Source organism: Anabrus simplex, chromosome 2 (genome assembly GCF_040414725.1).
Source record: "Anabrus simplex isolate iqAnaSimp1 chromosome 2, ASM4041472v1, whole genome shotgun sequence".
Classification (NCBI taxonomy): Eukaryota; Metazoa; Arthropoda; class Insecta; order Orthoptera; family Tettigoniidae; genus Anabrus; species Anabrus simplex.
In genome coordinates this window covers 68034880-68050674 of record NC_090266.1, presented here as the reverse complement: position 1 = coordinate 68050674, position 15795 = coordinate 68034880, and the positions used below count along the sequence as shown (strand labels likewise).

At 40.5% G+C, this 15795-nt stretch overlaps 1 protein-coding gene across 11 annotated transcripts in view; it reads right to left on the bottom strand.

The window, feature by feature from the left end:
* LOC136863859 (band 4.1-like protein 4) overlaps positions 1–15795 on the bottom strand; it is a 1130227-nt gene that overhangs the window by 165545 nt on the left and 948887 nt on the right. The window lies entirely within an intron of this gene.

Sequence of the window (15795 nt, the reverse complement as noted above, 5' to 3'; positions counted from 1 at the left end):
GCTAGATACAGTGTCCCTAGCGGCCAGAGCAAGAAATAAATAAATAAATAAATAAATAAATAAATAAATAAATAAATAAATAAATAAATAAATAACTAATGCGAAAAGACTGCCGTCAATATTTTAAGACGAATAAATTGCTTTGAACCCGTTACTGCGAAACATAAATTTAAATACAATTTTTAATTCAATGTAAAAATAAGTGCTGCCCAAAATTATTCCTTTTGCTCGTGCATATGATTTTAACATCCATACTAAACGAAACAAGAGCGGTGCAACCACTCAATCTTATCTTTGAGCGGAGTTAACAGCTCAGCCAAGAAAATGGGTTTAATAAACAGGGAAGAAGCAAGGCGCACATGAATGCGTAAAATGAGGACTCCGAACTCACTGTACGGCATTAACACAAACTTAATGACCAACCAATCAAATCAAGAACCGTACCCAATCTGGAGGGTGGCGACTTCGTCAGTGCCCCCAAGCTAGGCCAAAATCCAATGACTACGCATCATGAGCTGGAGTTTACTTTCAGTGGGGTGGACAGATCCTTTCCGCTCTCTTCTAGCCAACAGTACATGACTAGCTAAGCAAGTGGTGACCACGCCCAGTGTTGTTTAACTTCGGAGATATCACAGAATCTGGCTAACTTAATGAACTTATGATCATTTCTTCTTCTTGGCCTTTTTCCCTACTCATTAGGGTCGGCATTTCATGTCACTTTCGCGACCGGATGCACATCCCGACGCCAACCTTATGTTAAAGGATGTATTCACTATACCGTGTTTCTGTGGTGCTTGGTAGTGTGGTGTATTGTATACAAATATCAAGTCTCAGAGACACAGGAATTAACCACAAACAGTTAAAATATTCGGTCCGGCCAAGAATCCAACCCGCGGCCCACTGAATCAAAGGGCAGTACGTTGATGGTGTTGTGTGCCGTGTATGAGTTGGAGAAATGATGGAGCAACACAAGCACCCAGTCTCCGAGCCAAGGGAATTAATAGTTTAAGATTAAAATCCCTCGACCCGGTCGGGAATCGAACCCGGGACTCCAAATATCGAAAGCTAAGACCCTAACCATTCAGTCATGGATCCAAACAATTATAAGATGTTACGGTCAAATTGTGAGCTAGATCAAACATAAACAGTGCTTTCCTTGGGGACGGCCACATGGGATCGTCTTCGTCGAAATATTTCCATTTCTGTCTTATTTCAAATGTGAAAATTATGTCTGTACGTCACTATTCATTGTACGGATCCATGGTTGAATGGTCAGGATAGTGACCTTTGATTCAGAAGGCTCCAGGTTCTATAACCGGCCGGGTGGGGGTTCAAATATTAAATGGTTAATTTCCTTGGCTCGGGGAATGGGTATTTGTTCTGTCCCCAACATTCTTGCAACTCATACAAGACTATTTTTTTTTACAATTTTCTTTACGTCACACCGACACAGATAGGTTTTATGGTGACGATGAGATACGAAAAGCCTAGGAGTGAGAAGGAAGCGGTCGTAGCCTTAATTAAAGAACAGCCCCAGCATATTCCTGGTGTGAAAATTCGAAACCACGGAAAACCACCTTCAGGGCTGCTGACAGTGGAGTTCGAACCCACTATCTCCCGGATGCAAGCTTACAGCTGCGCACTCCTAACCGCACTCCAACACTATCCTCCAATAATAATAATAATAATAATAATAATAATAATAATAATAATAATAATAATCATGTTATTTGCTTTAGCCTACGTCCCACTAACTAATTTTTACGATTTTCGGAGACGCCGACGTGCCGGAATTTAGTCGCGCAGGAGTGCTTTTACGTGCCAGTAAATCTACCAACACGAGGCTGACGTATTTGAGCACCTTCAAATACCACCGGACTGAGCCAGGATTAAACCTGCCAAGTTGGGGTCAGAAAGCGAGCGACTCAACCGTCTGAGCCACTCAGTCCGGCGCTATCCTCCACTACAATAACATTCAGTTTCCTATATAAGGCAGACGCAGCGTACTCTCCTTACAAGGATTGCACAAGACTAGCAATAAAAGTAGAGCAAAGTCATCTCCGTACAGGTCATGAAGGTCCTTGGGGAGGTGGAAGGTAAAGGCTTCCACTATCCGTAACCTCGGCACTTAGTGGGGTAGAGTGGTTAGCTCTACGCCCGGCCGCCTTTGCCCCTAAGAATTAACCTAGTACTCATATTTGGTGTAAGCTGAGTAAAGCATATGCACCTGCGGAAGTGGAAATCTCGTTTCTTAAATTTTTCGACTTCCTGACGGGGAATCAAGTCCACGTCTTTCCGGGTGAACCGAGCACGCCTTTTCCGCCTCGGCCACGCAGCCCCTAGGCTAGCAATAGCCACATGAAATTATTAAATTATTATGTCATTACCGTATTTTTTTTTTCAACTAGAGCAATGGGAGAAAGTGTGACGTTGCCAAGAAGTTACGCTTAACTAATGGTGGAATGTAGAGGCACTATACAGGTGAGGCTACAACGTAATAATAATGGGTTTGGGCTGTACAGAAGTGAGAAAACTTTTGAAAAATGCATTAATAAATGAAGGACAGTTTTGGACGGCCTTCTGAAAGAACTCATCTGGCTAGTCAATTAATATCGATATTTTCCCACGGATTAGTGATCATTCATCCGTAACATTACATATTCAATGGGATTCACTTCCACTGAATATACAGAGGAGACCAAACCGGTTTCTGGAACTATCAGGTACAGGAATTTCCCAATTGGCCTCCTAATTCGTCTCCTGCTGAGTGCAATTTTAGAGAATTTATATAATAGTCATTAAAACAGTAGTCTGAATAATGTAACAAGCCAACTGGCACAACCAATGCAAATCCCTATCCTGTGTTTTCCGTGATACTTAACCAATGGCCACGACAGCCTAACTCCAAATCCTGGTCCATGAAATAGGCCTGCCCCACTTAAGTCTAGAGCTGCGTTTACACTAGCGAAACTCCCTCGCGAAAGTCTCTCGGGTGAAACTTACTCGCTTCGAGTGAAATTTCGCACTACCCAAAACAGAGCGCAATTCAGAGCGAAAAATTGCGCGAGTGGGGCGAGCCGCCTTCGACAAGCCTGAACGCTTCTGTTCTTGTTTTGCAGCCAACATGGAAACTTGATTTGTCCCTCCAGCCGCTGCAGCCGCGTTTTCCATCATATCAATGTCATTTTTTATCAAGAAAGGGAAGAAGAAAAATCGGCGCCCTCGACGATGGTGGAGCAAACAATTCTTCCTTGGAAGAAGCCAATATGGAGACAGCCTTATGAGAGAAATGGTACAGGAACCCATTGATGATACAATTAAGAAATTCGTCCGCATGAGTACCCAAGATTTTGAACAACTCGTTTCACTGATCAGTCAAAAAGTTGAAAAGCAAGACACAACATTCAGAGAAGCAGTAACAGTGAGAGAAAGATTGGCTGTCACACTGCGTTTCTTAGTAACTGGTGATTCGTACACAAGTTTGCAGTATTTATTTAAAATATCGAAGTGCACAATATCAAAAATCGTCCCAGAATTTTGTGATGCGTTGATTAAAACACTTCAGGATTATGTGAAGGTAGGGATAATAATTAATCGCATTTAAAACAGTAAATCGACTCGGTATTACATATTTATTTAAAAAAGTCAAATGAATAAATAGGAATGCTAATAATTAAAAATCACACAATATTCATTCAATTTAGAAATACATTTCGTATCCAAACCGCAACCTTTTAAAAAATAACGTTTGATATATTTGTTAATTGTTGTGGATCAATACAAAAAATGGGTGAAAATGTAAAATAAAGATAAAATAATGGAAGGAAAATAAATCAGGAACCAAGTAAAATTAGTCACAAGCGCAATAGCCTATGTAAATATGACGAATCCAAATGTTCAGGGCTTGTGCCTTCTGAATGTGGTGTTATCTGGCCACTAGTGGAAGTTCATTTACAATGACCCAAGAATGCTTCAAAATAGGTACCGGTAGGTTCAATAAAGTAATGAAATGACAATTTTGCATTATAAACCAATAGTAATAGCTTATCTGATCCAGTGACTCTGCTCTTATTTTCTTTCGATCTTTCACTACGATATGATCCCAGTAGCGCTTTCATTTTTGCTTTCACTGTAGAGATAGGAAAGTTTAGTTGAGAACTAATTTCCTTCCACGCATCTTCTCTTTTATTGCGATTGAAATAGTTTTTGTTTTTCGGATTCCACATAAAATCTCAATTTTTGTAGAGCTCGATGAGCTGCAAGCACTGTTCTTGATTCATCCCTCGCGCAACTACGGGGACCACGTTTACACCGAGAGAAATTCGATGAGCGAAACCCTTTGATGCGCGGACAAAAACCGACTGACCTCCGGTTCGCAGCGAGGGCCCTCACTCCGCAATTACTCAGGGGTGAGGGAGCGTCTACACTAGGCGTAATTCCCTCGCGAAATTATTTCGCGAGGAAATTGCGCTTAGTGTAAACGCAGCTTAATGACTGCAGCCGACTGAAAGAAGGGCCAGTGTTATCTCCTCAATTGTCGGCAAGATTGTGTCCAGCGCCGAACACAGGCTGAAGCGAGGCCACGGAGATCGTATACAGTATATATGACACTACAATTAAAAGGGTAAATGAAATGGCGTATGGCTTTTAGTGCCGGGCGTGTCCGAGGACATGTTAGGCTCACCAGGTGCAGGTCTTTCGGTTTGACTCCCGTAGGCGACCTGCGCGTCATAATGAGGATGAAATGATGATGAAGACAATACATACACCCAGCCCCCGTGCCAGAGAAATTAACCAATGGTTAAAATTCTCGACCCTGCCGGGAATCGAACCCGGGACCCCTGTGACCAAAGGCCAGCACGCTAACCATTTAGCCATGGAGCCGGACATTAAAAGGGTAGTTCAATTGAAACAAGTAACTGAGAGGGAAGCCAAGCGATGGCAACACTGCATGATGTTGTGTTTATAGTAACAGCTCAGAACGTGGTCTGTAGAGGAAAATGTTGAAGCAAATACAGTAGAGACAATACGCGACACTTACGGATTTAGCCTTATTAAAATGGGAGAAAATTCGGCGGTGGCGCTCCTAGTGACTTGACCTGAAAAGTCGCGCTAAATTCAAATATCAATGGAAATGCATATACGAAAATGGATAAATAAATTACGTCTAGAAAGAAAGTATTATTGAGATACTAACTTCGAAGGCGCTAAAGCAATTCTGGATAAATGAACGAAGAATTATTTAAAAGGTTATGATTTAAAGACTGAAATTAGACATATAAACAAGATGGGAAATGGACTGCTGTGAAATGGCTTGATCTTTCATTTATGCGTTACTTTTCTTGCTTTAGCATTCCTGTCTGAACTTTTACGGTTAGATTCGTCTTTTTTCTCATTTAAAAAACATTGTATCATCACATTAAGACACTTGTCAATAAAAATATAGGCACGTTCCTTACACACATGATGTAATGAACTAACATTTAAACGCTGGACAATTTTCCTTTTAACATGAAGCCTACTAACAGAAAGAGAATCTGTAAAATCCCGGCTTTAATCTGAGAAGAGGGATAAAAGAAAGACAAGTATGAAAATGTTGTCGATAGTGATGCTTTAAGGAATATTTACGTACTGTACAATTAGAGTAAAAATGTAACATACCCTTGGCTGTATAGTCGAGGATATTTAAAGTCGCTGGCCTGGAAATGATCTGAACATATCTTATAATTCTTATATAAGCGTAACGTCCCTTCTTTCTAGTACACCTTATCCAAATCACTTCTGTGACATTTCAAAATCCACAGATCACACCTACAACAACACATCGGTATTGAAGGTTAACTGCTGCACTATATAATAAAATATGCGTATTATATTTTAAGCCAGTTAAAATATGGGTCGAGAAGGTCAGAAGATTATGAAGTACTATAAAAATCGCTTTGTCACTGGAAGAATATATATGCAGACACAATATTACTTACATTTTCACGAGGCTAGCGAAAGAAAGACCGCGCTTTCTTCTCTACATCATAGTTACTGCAGCCAAACACAGCACATACCCTTCCCCTCACGTTGAGAGGAGATATTAAGGAATGACACACGCTACTATTTAATTATGTCAACTCACTGAAAACGCATAAATAACATCAAAAACTTCACACACAAACACACGTGCTCTTATGACAGAATCAGTAGTTCTCAGGTCTACCCGCTAGAGAGAGCTCTAATAGCTGTCCCTCGATATCTCGCTGAGTGTCGCGTATTGTCTCTACTGTATTTGGTTGAAGTAACATTTGAATTAAATGGTTACGTTCAAACGGGCACAAGGAGACATGATTAAATTATTATGCTTTGACCGGAAAAATTACCATGAAGTATGCTTGTGCTCCACGGTAACGCACACCACACGCTGCCAACGCAACAACAGAACACTGTCGAGACATGTAATTCAAAATTGTACAAATGTAATGGTCATTATGTTTGTAAAAACCTCACTATTGCTGAAAAAACAGTGTAAATTATAACAATTATCAATTATAACATATAACGTGTAACACTGTAACAACTCAAATAATACTGAAACACCATTGTAATGTCCGGCTCCATGGCTAAATCGTTAGCGTGCTTGCCTTTGGTCACAGGGATCCCGGGTTCGATTCCCGGCAGGGTTGGGAATTTTAACCATAATTGTTTAATTTCGCTGGCACGGGGACTAGGGTATGCATCGTCTTCATCATCATTTCATCCTCATCACGACGCGCAGGTCGCCTACTTCCGTCAAATCGAAAAACCTGGCGAGCCGAACTTGTCCTCGGACACTCCCGGCACTAAAAGCCATACGCCATTTCATTTCATTTACCATTGTAATAACCTATACCACACACTGTAAACAAGCACTTGTAAATGTAACTCAAGAAAATCACAACTACACGGTATAAGCAGAAATGAAATGTAAACAGAACATTGTCAAAACATATACTGTAATTCAAAAATGTATAAACTTCATTGCGGAGGATATACAGTAGGTAAGCTTGTTCATCGTTGGGAAATGTGCCTAAACTTTGGGGGTGATTATCTGTAGACTCTCTAAAAAGTATCGTCTGAATACTCTCATTATGACATCGTATTTGTATTTGTCGTCGTATTTGTTGTCCGATACAGGTAGTGTGAGTTTCTAGACATCAGACTGTTCCAAATGAACAACCATTATTATTATTATTATTATTATTATTATTATTATTATTATTATTATTATAACATAATATGTACAATTAACATATTACACGGCGGAGAAAGTAGCCAGACAAGGAAATAATAATGATGATACTGTTATTGGCTTTACGTTCCATTAACTACTTCGACGGTTTACGGAGACATCGGGGTGCCGGAATTTTGTCCCGCGGGAGTTGTTTAAGTCCGCCTCTGTGGTGTACTCGTTAGTGTGATTCGCTGCCACCCCCGGAGGCCCAGGTTCGATTCCCGGCTCTGCCACGAAATTTGAAAAGTGGTACGAGGGCTGGAACGAGGTCCACTCAGCATCGGGAGGTCAACTGAGTAGAAGTGGGTTCGATTCCCACCTCAGCCATCCTCGAAGTGGTTTTCCGTGGTTTCCCACTTCTCCTCCAGGCAAATGCCGGGATGGTACCTAACTTAAGGCCACGGCCGCTTCCTTCCCTCTTCCTTGTCTATCCCTTCTAACCTCCCATCCCCCCGCAAGGCCCCTGTTCAACATAGCAGGTGAGGCCGCCTGGGCGAGGTATTGGTTATCCTCCCCAGTTGTATCCCCAACCCAGAGTCTGAAGCTCCAGGACACCGCCCTTGAGGCGGTAGAGGTGGGATCCCTCGCTGAGTCCGAGGGAGAAACCAACCCTGGAGGGTAAGCAGATTAAGAAGAAGAAGGAGTTGTTTAAAATAATAGTGATAATAATAGTAATAATAATATTATTGAATTTATGTCCCACTAACTATTTTTACGGTTTTCAGAAACGCCGAGTTGCCGGAAGTGTGTCTCGCAGAGTTCTTTAACGTGCCAGTAAAGTTATCGATAGGAGGCTATCGTATTTGAGCACCTTCAAATACCAGGAGACTGAGACAGACAAGAAAAATTTGCTTTTTAAGCTCAGTTGAGTACTAATAGTGGGAATCAGACCAGGATCGAACCTGCCAAGTTGAGCCCAGATGGCCAGCGCTCTACCGTCTGAGCTACTCACCGACGATCTTTAACGTGCCAGTAAGTTTACCGCTGACGTATATGAGCACCTTAAAATACCAGCGGACTGAACCAGAGAAGGAAAAATTGCTTTTTAAGCTTAGCTGACTACTGACTTGCGGAGAAAAGAAGATGCGGGAACCAAGTCTCCAAAATTTCTTTATGTACCAGCAAACGAAGTGACACAGTACCGCAGCATTTAAAAAATGCCATACGTCTAAGTCAGGGCTAAGATACGTCAGCGTTTTAACCGTCCACGCCTCACACAGAATGGTAAGTTGTTTACAATGTAACTGGCCATAGAGATGTTTGTTTAATAGATATACACAGTGGTCGGGATCGACCAAGCAAACACAGCAGGATGTATAAGCTAACTAGTTTAGCTGTTAAACATCCGACCAATAAATGTGGGGTTTTTGAAACGAAAGGTCACGTCCTTGTTGTTAGGATTCCGTGTAAAGCTGCTGGAGCTTCCGTAGCTACGATCGCCACATCAACAGTTATGTAAAATTATAGATTTGCATTATTTGTTGTTTTTGTTGTTGTTACCGCACTAGTACGAGTAGGTTTTCGGTGACGATTGGATAGGAAGGGCAACGGTGGGAAACTGACAGCCGTGGTAATTAATTAAGGTACATTCTCAATAGTTACCTGTACTGAAAATTGAAAAATCATAGAAAACCATTCTTCAAAGCTGCGATGATGGGATTCGAACCCACTATCCAGGAATAAAATCTTACAGCTACATGACCCAAACTGCGAAGCCAACTCAGCTGATGACGTAACAAAAAAGCACAATTAATAGAGAAAGTTACATTATGTGTCAACTTCCTTTCATCTTGGCCAAATGGAATACTGAAGGACTTGAGAATTTCAAAGCCAGCTGCAGCACTTCCTCATACGTCGATTTTTCTTTTTGCACGTCACGACGTCATAAGTCGTATTTGTGTCAATTTCGGATCGACAGTGTTCGAACCCCACTGCCGGCAGTCCTGAAGATGGTTTACCGTGGTTTCCCACTTTCACATCAGGCTGTACCATAGTTAAGGCCAATATAGCTTCCTTTCCACTTCTAGTCCTTTCCTATCCCGTCGTTGCTTTAAGACCTGTCTCTCTGTGTCGGTGCGACGTAAAAAATGGAAAGGAAGTGGCCAAAGCCCCGACAGTGGAGTTCGAACTCCGCACCCCCAATACAAGTTTACATCTACATGCCACGTACCGCCAACTTGCACGGTTTATTATTATTATTATTATTATTATTATTATTATTATTATTATTATTATTTATTGGACAACTCCATCGTTTAGAGGTAGTGTGTTTGCGTCTTACCTGGAGTCCCTGGATTCAATCTCAGGCTCGGTCACGGATTATAAAGGCGTTCACTCAGCCTAGTAAGTTCAACCGAGGAGCTGGTGGTTTATGAGAGGCAGTGGATCCGGTCAAGAAAACCAAATTATTGTTTTACGTCCAGTTCACTACGTCTTTAAGTTTTGGAGACGCAGAGGTGCCGGAATTTTGTCCCACAGAAGTTCTTTTAGGTGCCAGTAAAACTACTGACACGAGGCTGATGTATCTGAGCACCTTCAAATACCATCGGACTGAGCCAGGATCGAACCTGTCAAGTTCGGTTCAGAAAGCCAGCGCCTCAACCGTCTGAGCCACTCAGCCCGGCGAAGGCTTTCGGGCCTACACGTTTATATACAGGAGACAAAGAATTAATATAACATAATATTTTAGTTTCTATTATAAACGATACTGTACTACTGTAAGTAAAATAGGTCTACTGGGCGAGTTGGCCGTGCGGTTAGGGGCGCGCAGTTGTGAGCTTGCATCCGGGAGATAGTGCGTTCGAATCCCACTGTCGGCAGCCCTGAAATTGCTTTTCCGAGGTTTCCTATTTTTACACCAAGCAAATATTGGGGCTGTAGGTTAATTAAGGCCACAGCCACTTCCTTTCCACTCCTAAGCCTTTCCTATCCCATCGTCGCCATAAGACCTATTTGTGTCGGTGCGAAATAAAGCAAATTATATATAGTAAAATAGGTCTGTAGAGCGTAAAATTTTTCTCATGTCGTCAAAATATCATTTTCGGTATAGAGCCTTTAATGTAATATTTAAAAAATGAACGCTCGGTATATTTCTACAGTGCATACGCAAGGTCATTCTACGTCATCAAGAGCTAAGTGTTCCGAGGTACCCAGCTATTTTTGAGCAATTAATAATGACACTGCAGCTGATTTTACGGAAATATGGTTATTGGCAATATATTTACATATACTTATTGATGAGTCATCAAAGTTTCACTGAACTCTGTCTGGTCTATCCTTGTCCGCCCGACAGGAAGCCAACACTCCAACACTAGCAGGCCATCTGGCTGGGCAGCAGCCATCCAGACAGGCCAAGATCCTTCATGACTTTTTCCTTGCAAGGCACTGGCGCATATGTGGGAACTCTCTATAGTTTATGAGCGCGACCTCGCGCGCCACCACGATATCCCTCATGTTCTGCAACATTTACAGCCCCCTACGGCGCGTAGTAGCCTTGGCCTTCCTTCTACAGCAGCAGTTAATGAAATGCGTTCATTACATTGCCCTGAATCATTTTATTTTTATATAAAAAAGCCATCACTCAATAAAATACGAGGAGTTTATGGTCGGTAATGTTTGCTTGCCTTCGCTTATAAGCTGCTCGGTACTTAGTGAGACATATGTTGACAGGTACGAAGATCATTCTACCAGATAAAAACTTTAACTTAGAATATATAGTATGTGATTTATCAAATTTCATGAAAAGGGAAAGTAAACGCTAACCAACTACGCAACAGAAATAATAATAATAATAATAATAATAATAATAATAATAATAATAATAATAATAATAATAATAATAATAATATTTCGAGCTCGATACTTGCCTTATTTACCCATAGGTGAGAGAATATCGTTTTCAAGTTGTCAGTCTTTTCTTAATCTATATATATAAAATAACTTGTCCTGACTGACTGACTGACTGACTGACTGACTGACTGATTCATCATCGCCGAGCCAAAACTACTGGACATAAAGAAATTAAATTTTGGGGATATATTCATATTAAGATGTAAGTGCTCGCTAAGAGAGGATTTTTGGATATTCCGTCGCAAAGGGGGTAAAAAAGGGGGTTGAAATTTCAAAATGAGTGTATCTATATCTCAAAACTTTAAAAGTTTACAGGTGTAAAAATTGGTATTTAGAATCTTCTTTAAAAATAAGGAAACACGTATTTTTTTGTTTTCAGAAAATCCCAATTGGAGGGGTAAAAAAGGGTGAGGAAGGGGTTGAATCCCTTCAATCAGGATACCGGTACTTACATCTCAGAAACTGAAGATGTTACAGACCTGAAAATTGGTACTTTTGATCTGTTTTAAAAAAGAAACACGTATTTTTTTGTTTTCGGAAAATCCAATTAAGGGGCGGATGAAAAGGGGGGTGAATTTATAAAATGAGTGCACCTATATCTCAAAACTTTTAATGTTTACAGATGTAAAAATTGGTATTTAGAATCTTCATTAAAAATAAAGAAAAACGTATATTTTTGTTTTCGGGAAATCCCAATAGGAGGGGTGGAAAGGTGTGAAAAAGGGGTTGAATGCCTTTAATGAGGATACTTATATCTCAGAAACTGAAGATATTACAGACCTGAAATTTGCTGTTTGGGATCTCCTTTAAAAATAAAGAAACACGTATTTTTTGATTTTTGAAAAATCCAATTAATGGTGGGGGGTTGGAAAGGGGGTGAATTTTAGAAATGAGTGTATCTATATCTCAAAACTTTTAAGTTTATAGATGTAAAAATTGGTATTTAGAATCTCCTTTAAAAATAAAGAAACACGTATTTTGTTCTTTTCGATAATCCCAAAAGGAAGGGTGGAAAAGGGTGAAAAATGGTTGAATGCCTTTAATGAAGCTACTTATATTTCAGAACCTGAAGATATTACAGACCTGAAAGTTTGTATTTGGGATCTACTTTAAAAATAAAGAAACACGCATTTTTTCGTTTTTGGAAAATCCAAATAATGGGGGGGGGGGGGGTGAAAAGGGGGGTGAATTTTTGACATGAGTGTGTCTACATCTTAAAACTTTAAACGTTTACAGATGTAAAAATTGGTATTTAGAATCTCCTTTAAAAATAAAGGAACATGTATTTTTTTGTTTTCTGTAAATCCGAAAATGGGTGAATAATGGGTTGAATGCCTTTAATGAGGATACATATATCTCAGAAACTGAAGATATTACAGAACTGAAAATTTGTATATGGGAACTCTTTTAAAAATAAACAAACACGTATTTTTATTTGTTTTCGGAAAATCCAATTAATGGCGGTTAAAGAGGAGTGACAAATTGGGGTGAATTTTTTGAAAGACTATATCTACAGAATATCTGTGAAACGTAAAATGTTACAGACGTAAAACGTGGGCGTTTGGAATCTCCTGTAAATGTAAAGAAACATAGGTGATTTGTTTTTGGAAACTCCACTTAAGGGGAACTAAAAAAGGGTGAAATTTTAAAATGAGAATTCCTACAGTATATCTCAAAAACTTAACATGTTACAGAAGAGAAAAATGGTATTTTTATCTCTATTAAAAACAAAGAAACGTGTATTTTTATTTTTTGGAAATACCACTTGGGTGGATTGGAGGGGGGGTAAAAGTGACTGAAAATGGTGTTGAATTACTTTAATTAGGCTACTGATATCTCTAAAATGAAGATGTTACAGACTTGAAATTTGATATTTGGAATCTGCTTTAAAAGTAAGGTAACACGTATTCTCGGAAAATCCAATGAAGTTGGGAGGGGGGTTAAAAACTGAAAAATTAATTGACTTAATTGTATGAGAGAGAATACGTACATCTAATAAAAACTAAAGTTGTTACAGACGTGAAAATAGGTATTTTTATCTCCTTTAAAACAAGGAAATACGCGTTTTCGGGGGGAAACCATCTTGGGGAGCGGGGAGTGGAAAGGAGTTGAATTCCTTTCATGAGAACACATAAATCAAAAACTGAAGAAGTTAGAGTCGTGATAATTGGTATTTAGAAGATCCTTTATTATTAAAGAAACAAGTATTTTTGCCGGAAAATTCTCTTGGTTGGGGGAGGGGGGGAGTGTGAAAGGAAGTGAAAAAAGTGAATTATTTTTATGGGCATACTTATATCTCAAAACCGAAGGTAATAGACGCGAACATTGGTGTTTGGAATCTCCTTTAAACATAAAGAAACACGCCTTCTTTTAATTTTTTTGGGGGGGGGACGGGGGTAAATAAACTTAACGGCGGTGGGGTGTAAAAGGAGGTGAGACCAATTGTTTTACTGTTCACAGTGTACTTATAAGGAGCCTCCGCTGCTCAGGCGGCAGCGCGCCGGCCTCACAGCTGGGTTCCGTGGTTCAAATCCCGGTCACTCCACGTGACACTCGTGCTGGACAAAACGGAGGCAGGGCAGGTTTTTCTCCGGATACTCCGGTTTTCCCTGTCATCATTCATTCCAGCAACACTGTCCAATATTTCATTTCATTTGTCATTCATCGATCATTGCCCCAGACGAGTGCTTCGCTAGCCGCCACAATTCCTATTGTCGCCGCTATATGGGGTTTTATTCATTCCATTCCTGACCCTATCGAATGACTGGAAACAGGCTGTAGATTTTCGATGTACTTATTCTGGTCATAAACCGATCATTTTTAATCTTTCCTGGGTTCGTTTTCAAAAGCCATTTTTTCTTCGGAGAATGTTCTTAGATTACAGTAGATTCTCCTGGCATATAAATAAATATTTAAACACCCTTGAAATAAACGATAGGAATGAGATTGACCGTCCAATTGTTCACCTCTATAATAAGGTCTTAATGCACGGAAGTATATCATTCGTATCGCCAGAAATCCCTTACACTTGCCTACGCGCGACAGTGGTGCTGGTCACATTGTCAACCACGGCAATGGCAGCAGATGTAATTTACCGCCAAGTAGCGGTCTTGCATCTTGCTATGGGGTGCAGAACATCTATAATAATAATAATAATAATAATAATAATAATAATAATAATAATAATAATAATAATAATAATAATAATAATAATAATAATAATAATAATAATCTGGACCGTCGTCAAATGTGCGGACCGCGCTGGAAACGGGTCCTGGACGGGTAATGACTAAGAATACAGTCCGGCCGCGGGTTCAGTACCTCCAAGGCACCCAAGACCACACCACGCCGGATCTCCTGAAGGATTTGATCCATATTAAAAATGCTTATGGAAAAAGATGGGGATCGAGCTCGATAGCTGCAGTCGCTTAAGTGCGGCCAGTATCCAGTAATCGGGAGATAGTGGGTTCGAGCCCCACTGTCGGCAGCCCTGAAGATAGTTTTCCGTGGTTTCCCATTTTCACACCAGGCAAATGCCTGGGCTGTACCTTAATTAAGGCCACGGCCGCTTCCATCCACTTCCTAGGCATTTCCTATCCGATCGTCGCCAAAGACCTATCTGTGTCGGTGCGACGTAAAACAAATAACAAAGAAAAAAAGAAAAAGATGGCAAAGATTTAGGGACCCAGCTGATCGGGTGGAATACCTGGACCTAGCCCGGGAACCATGACATCGATTGCTGGAAAGAAAGATTGAAAAATGGGAGGAAACTTCCCGTAATCTATTAGAAAACGAGTCGGATCGCGAATTTTGGCGGATTCTCTCAGAAAAAGGGTCTGATCGCGAATTTCGGCGGATTATATATAAAACGTTAAGCATTCAATTATAAATTTCAGTATAATACCGTAGCGAAGCACGGGTATCTTGCTAGTTGAAACATAAGACAATATAGACTATAATAAATAGGGCATTATTATTTGACTCTGTTTGTTAGTTTCTCGTATTCCAGGTAACACCTAGGACCAGAAATGAAACTAGACCCTGCTGCAAGTCGGTGGTGGAAGACAGGAGAAGGAAGAAAAAGGGGAAAATCGAGCATTTATTTATCATTAGTAGTAGTAGTTGTAATAATAATAATAATAGTGGTGATAATAGTAGTAGGCATAATGAAATCAACGGCATTGAATTCAACGAGTAATAAAAATGACGTACACACCACTCACTTTGAGGAACTTCTGAATACGTTACTGTTGGGCACAAGTCAACCAACCGCTAATCTACTGCTACGCGTAACAAGTGGGGGACTTTTTCACTAAGACCTAAATCCACTGTTGTTATACAACGCTGTGGTCTGAACCGCTGTTCATAGATATTGTAAGCAATTTCTCGTCGCGGTAATTTCCGACACACACATATACCCCACATACATATGCCTAGATTATTTTAAATAGGAGCTGCCTGGCCGATGCGGTAAAGGCGTGCTCGGAACGACGTGGGTTCGAATCCCCGTCAGGAAGTCGTACAATTTCAGAAACGAGATTTCCACTTCCAGAGGTACACGTGGCCCTGAGGTTCACTCAGCCTACACCAAAAATGAGTACCGGCTTAATCCCTTGGGGCAAAGGCGGCCGGGCGTAGAGCTAAACTCTCTACCCCATCAAGTGCCGAGGTTACGGATAGCGGAAGCC